Consider the following 6,528-nt stretch of genomic DNA (forward strand, 5'->3'; position numbering starts at 1 on the left):
GTGTCGAGGGAGCATGTGATGTGACATAATTTTGGACGCCCAGAGGAAAATGGTTTGAATACTGACACAACATACAGAGGATATAAAATGTTTATACACCTCTTTTCGAATACCAGGTTTTTGTGATGTACAAAAAAAAAATGAGACCAAGGTAAATTATATCAAACCTTTTCTACTACCTTTAATGGAACCAATAACTTGTACAACTCAATCAAATTGAAAACAAACTAAATTATTGTGGTTGTTCACACCCTCTTATAATTAGGGTATGTTTGTGTTCAGAATGAGTCGGTCACATTCAAAACACATGTTAAGTAGGAGTTTGGACACAAGCAATGACCCTTTTTAAGTGTTTTGATTTCCCATGTTCTTGTAGGCTCAGCAGAAAGAAGCCTGAAGGGGTTTCGTTTCATAAAACCTGGCATTTGAACAAAGGTGTGTAGACTTTTTATGTCAAATTTATCAAATGTATGATAGTCTGACTATGTACCAGGCAAATGAATGAGTTCTCGAACAATGTGCAGTGAAACAGGCTACACAAAGGTGAACATTTCAAAGCTTTATTGCTTTTCTGACTGTATTTTGCTTGAAGGTGACGTTTTGCTGAGCGAAATTGCACTGCTGTGGGCATCATGTTACAGAGTGTTTGTAAAGGTTATCCTCAACTGCCCCTTGTGGTCCAAAGATAACCCCTAAATACACATAACACGTACCCAGCACAGACTCCATATGATCGCTTCCTGTCTTACATCCAAATTACACAACTGAGCTGATATCAGGCAAGGATGCCTCGTGCATAGTCCGAGAGATTCCCGCAGTTCATTTAGCTGCCAGAAGGGGAGCAAAAGGAACGCGGCAACGTCTCCCTCCTCTCCTTTCCTTCTTCATATTGTCTCAAGAGCTCTCCCAAAAGCCCCCAAGCATCCCTTCGGTGTGTCTCGAGGCTCGAGCTTATAAACACTTTAAAAGCGAGGACAGGCAGTGCAGAGGTGGAATGTAGCCTTGAAATGATGCTTCTCCTGGAGCAGGGGTCCCCAACCGCCGGGCCGCCGACCGATACCGGACCGCGGGTCATTTGGTGCCGGCCGCACAGAAAGAATAAACTTACATTCCTTCAGTTTTAGTCAATCCGGAATCTGAAAGACGTTTTATTTTGAAAAATTACTGGATTCTCTATTACATCAGTCTACAGTATGCGACTCTTGATGCAGGTGAATGCGCACTTCTTGGTCACGTTACCGCATAAAAAAAAACGTCTTTTAATTTTTTTCAGGAAGGGGAAAAGGCCCAGCCATGAAACAGAAGAGGAGCCAACGACTTCCAAGAAAGAGAATGCTACATTTAATAGACAGTATCAGGAATCCTATTTTAAATACGGCTTTATCTCAACGGGAGATTCACACGCACTAAGCCAACTCTGCATAATAAGCAGAAATGGTGAGTCGTATTTTTCATGCACTTTTTATTTGTGTGATGGTTCTGTTTGTGACCAACAGGTGGCACTGTAGGGCTCGGCCTGCAGCTGCACACCTGTTGGTCATTGTCCCATTAGTGTCTGTTAAAAGGACTCCTGGCATGACCACTCGGTCATTACTTGTTCTGTCATGTTTGTTTCTGTCATGGTTTCTGTTATTGTTAGTTCTTTGCTTCAGCCATGGTTTGTGTTTGATACTTTGGACTAGTGATGGGTCCATGAGGCCTAATGAAACATGTTGACACAATGACACACTGTGTTGATACTGTGTCACTGACCACTGACACCTGCTGGACTTAAAAAATCCCTGCAGGCACTTGACAGACTGAAGTGACTGATTTGAGGATGAAGCGTATACAACATCATTCACATCTATCTATTCCCATCTATTCCCCTCTGCCAAGTATCGCTGGAACTCAAATATAGGATCTGCTGTTGCACCTCTTCCCATTCTCCCTACCTCATCATCCAAATGTTGCCACAGGTCATCTAAACTAAAACTAAACCTAACAAAATTGGCATTTAGAATAGTTTCCAAAAAACTAATGATGAGTAACATGCCAGATGTAGTTTGTAGAGGTGCTTCTGTTGGTAGATATTTCTGTATGGCAAATTCGACATTTCAGCTGCAATAAAATATGTGAATGTAAACTAATAAGAGTTACCTTGAAACGGATTTGAATTAGAATGGAACAAGACATAAATCTGAGAGGCACTTGGTGAGACAAGGAGATTTCAATACATACCTTATTCTCCAAAAGGAGATCAAAATGGTCCCACACGGCGGACAATTTGCGCTTTCCCGGGAGCTGCTCCATAATATGCACGTACTTCGAGAAGCGAGCGACAGTGAGGTCTGGCTTGTTTCGGCAGGCGACATCGCGTCGCTCGACGCACTTCCTCATAAACACAGTTTGGCGGGCTTTTGCGGCATCGACGCCCCCCGGACTGAGTCAACACAGTTCTTGTAGTGGTCACCTGATCGTTTTGAAGCAGTACGCGCACCGACGCAGGGATTGCTCTGTGAGCTCGACGCATGCGTCAATGCATCGGTGTTGCTGGACCCATCACTACTTTGGACTCTTTTTGTGTTCAGGACTTTGTTTTGGATTTAGTTTTCTCGGCATTTTCTTAAATGCAGTTTCTCTAGTTCACCCTGCTCTTCCCTGCCTGCCTGCTTTTTGGGGTCCTCCATCACCACCATTCGTGACAGAATGACCCAACCAACTACTGGACCCCGCAGGAACCAAGGACTGGTCCCAGTTCCACCCTGTGCCTGGCGGAGCACATCTGCGGCCAATACCCTTTTCCCCTTCAGGCAGCGCAGGAGCCCTGTCACGCCGAGCCCCGTCCGCATCCACATTGCCATGTCAAGTGCCTGTTCGAATTAAGTCACATCCACGTCCACGTTGAGCCGAGCTACGTCCACATCAGACCGAGCCCCATTCATGTCTGGCTGTCCCATGTTCCCCATCACGTTGAGCTCCGTACACGTCAGGACGAGCCGAGCCATAGGGCTGCCGTCTCCCTCTGTTCTTGTTCTCCAGCAAGGCAAGGGTTGCCGTCACCCTCGTTCCTGTTCCCGGTGAGGCAAGGGTTGCCGTCGCCCTTCATTCCTGTTCCCGGTGAGGCATGGGTTGCCGTCGCCCCCCGTTCCTGTTCCCCAGCGAAGCAAACCTATTTGTGACCAACAGGTGGCACTGTAAGGCTCAGCCTGCAGCTGCACACCTATTAGTGTCTGTTAAAAGGACTCCCGACACGACCACTAGGTTTCGGGTCATTGTTTGTTCTGTCATGGTTTCTGTTACTGTTAGTTTTTTGCCTCAGCCATGGTTTTTGTTTAATACGTTGAACTCTCTCTGTGTTCAGTACTTGAGTTTGTTTTGGATTTAGTTCTCTCAGCGTTTTGTTAATACAGTTTGTCTAGTTCACCCTGCTCCTCCCTGCCTGCCTGCTTTTTGGGCTCCTCCAGCACCATTTGTGACAATTTGCTGCGTATCTTATTTTGAAGGCGCATTTAAAGGTTACCAGAGCGACCAGAGAATGTTGCGGCTACATAGGACATTCCTCGTGTTTATTATGTTTCAAAAATACCACACTTTTCATGCAGGTCATATTATATTGTTGTATCTATCCGGCCTTAAAAGGCCGGTCCCTGAAAATATTGTCGGACATGAAAACAGCAAAAAAGGTTAGGGACCTGTGTCCTGCAGGATACTATGAAACTTCACAAGGGAGCTATTATAAATTCCCCAAGCAATGGTAACCTTTTGGTTGATGAGAAAACATTTCAGCCATTGTGGTCAAGGTTTGTGTCACGTTGTGCCCGAAGCGACAGAGTAATCGTTTCGTGCGCAAAAAACTGGAGCGAAGTGGATCACCGAAATAGCAGACAGAAAGGATCACAAAAATGATATTTATTACAACACAAGATCCCCGTCCAAACGGACAACAGAAAACGCTGGTCAAAAAGAGAACCGGGAAATAATTGTAACGAGGCAACAGAAAACCCTTGCGGAAAAAAACGTCAAGGAGAAAATTTAGGCAAAATACTATGATCACTCACGAGGGGATATCTAGGAACGTAACAATTGTCAATAGTCTTTAAAGCAGGGGTGCCCAAACTTTTTGGATCGAAGATCTACTTTTCGATCAACTAACCTCACGGGATCTACCCTTACCGGCGCGTGCACACACACAAATTTAAGATTTACTTGCTTTATTTTATTTTTTAATTTTTTTTTTTGATGAAAATGAGACTGATAAGATGATTAGTGTGCAGTGTATATTAACACAAAAAATATATTACTAACATGTACAAAGACACACAAATGGTTGTTTGTTTTTTTTTCTTCTCGACACTCCTCGGATCTACTTGGGACCTGTCTTAGATCTACCGGTAGATAAGGATCTCCTAATATTAATAGATGACACAGACGGTTAAACACAGCAATCATCACAGACCTGGAACCGCCTCGGGTGGTGGTCCGGAGGACACCGTCGTCGCTGGCGCCCAAAGGGTGTACTCTTTGAGACAAGGGCACTCCTCTTCCACTGTGCAGGTTTTCAGGTGCATATATAGCAAGATGTCATACACGGGCATTTCTCGGTAATTCAAAGCAACTCGTGTTTCACACGCAGTAGCTCACTTTGCTCCAATGACAGATGCCTGCATTTCAGTAGACAGAAGAAACTGAGTCTTTTTCCAATCGAAAGGTCGCTTTGACAATAAGCCACTTGCAGATCTCCTCTGCGCATGCGTGAGAATGGAGGTGAAAAAGCAGCTACCAAACAACATGCGGTTTTTATGACAGAACATTGGTGTGGGCCTAACTGTACACTTTAAAGCTTGCAAGCATTGTTTAAATAGGCTTTGAGCCTGATGCGACAAAATGATGGGTGCGCTTTGTACCATGTTTAACTGCTCTGATGGAATTTGGAGTCTTGAACTTTGGTGTGAAATAAGAAAAAAAAAACCACACCATTGCAAAGCATTGGAAACATTCGATCATTCGTCACAATTAGCCGAGAGAAAAAGATCCAGATGGACGAAAATGATTGACTCAAATTGTAAATTTCTTGAGCACGTTTATTCACGAGGCGGCACGGTGGTCAACTGGTTAGCATGTCCACCTCATAGTGCAGAGGTGCAGGGTTCGATTCGGGCTCCGGCCTTCCTGTGTGGAGTTTACATGTTCTCCCTGTGCGTGGATTTTCTCCCAGTACTCCGGTTGCCTCCCGCATTCCGAAAACATGCATGGCAGGCTGATTGAACACTCAAAATTGTCCCGAGGTGTGAGTGCAAACGGAAATGGTTGTTCGTCTATGGGTAGCCTGCGATTCCCTGGCAACCAGTTGAGGGCGTATCCCACCTACTTCCCGAAGTCAGCTGGGATAGGCTCCAGCACCCGCCACGACCTTTGAGAGGATAAAGCAGACCGGAAAATGAATAAAAAAATCTGATTTTGTTATCTTGCAACAAAACCAGGATCAGGCACACTGGGCCACCCAAGGTCTTCAATCAAAGTACTTTCATAAAAATATGATGCTCCATTTCAAAATAAAAAGCCTCTGAAATATGCCAGTGTGACCTTTACACTATTTTTTTTTAATCATTAAAAATTCAGTTTTCGTTATCCCGCAACCAGTTTACTTCTAGGTCACTTTGGGTGGGTACCTTGAGTGGACTAGTGTGCCCTACATGTAGTCTGGTTCTTGAATTTTTAATGATTTTTACATTTCAGGTGTAAAGATCAAAATGGAATATTTCACAGGCCTTTAATTTTGACATGCATCATCAGATCTGAATGAAAGAGTATTTTCTTATTATTATTCTGATAATAATAAGTATTATGATATGAGTATGATACTTACAGTATTTAGTATCTGGATACCTTGGGTGCATGCAAACTCCACACAAGGAGACCAGAGCCAAAATCAAACCTTGCACGTCTGCACTGTGAGGTGGACATGCTAACACGTCAACCACCGGGCTGCCCTCATATTTAATTTGTTTTTGTGTGTGTAAAAGTCAAAATTGAAGATTTATACATAGGCATTTTATTTTGAAATTCAACATCAGACCTTAATGAGAGTATTTTAATTAGTTTCGATAGAATGGATAGATTTAGATAGCATGGATGGCCTCGTGTGTCTTAGAAGTAGTCTGGTTGCAGGATAAGAAAAAGAAAAAAAATTTTTTGATTCAGGTATAAAGGCAAAACTGCAGATTTCATAGGCCATTTATTTTGAAATGTAACATAAAATCTTTGAGAAAGTAATGTGGTTGGATACCTTAGTTTCCTTGACCTGGTTTGGTTCTTTTTTCATTCATTCATTCATTCATTCATTCATCTTTCGAGCCGCTTGATCCTAATTAGGGTCGCGGGGGGTGCTGGAGCCTATCCTAGCTGTCTTCGGGCAGTAGGCGGGGGACACCCTGAATTGGTTGCCAGCCAATCGCAGTTCTTTTTTCATTTCATTTCAATTCTTTTTCATTTTTTTTAATCAGGTGTAATTGTAGTCATTGATACGGAGTTAACTGACTTTTGTGC

At 43.5% G+C, this 6,528-nt stretch overlaps 1 long non-coding RNA gene across 2 annotated transcripts; it reads left to right on the forward strand.

The window, feature by feature from the left end:
- The first annotated feature begins 210 nt into the window (after positions 1-210).
- Positions 211-4,384, forward strand: LOC127595405 (uncharacterized). 2 transcript variants are annotated; one of them, XR_007961263.1, is made up of 3 exons: positions 211-435; positions 1,274-1,437; positions 2,688-4,384. It is a non-coding gene; the product is annotated as an uncharacterized LOC127595405 (long non-coding RNA). The 2 variants fall into 2 exon arrangements; XR_007961262.1 differs by lacking the exon at positions 211-435 and adding an exon at positions 955-1,211.
- The last annotated feature ends 2,144 nt before the right edge of the window (positions 4,385-6,528 follow it).

The sequence above is a fragment of the Hippocampus zosterae genome, chromosome 2, assembly GCF_025434085.1.
Source record: "Hippocampus zosterae strain Florida chromosome 2, ASM2543408v3, whole genome shotgun sequence".
NCBI classification, from domain to species: domain Eukaryota; kingdom Metazoa; phylum Chordata; class Actinopteri; order Syngnathiformes; family Syngnathidae; genus Hippocampus; species Hippocampus zosterae.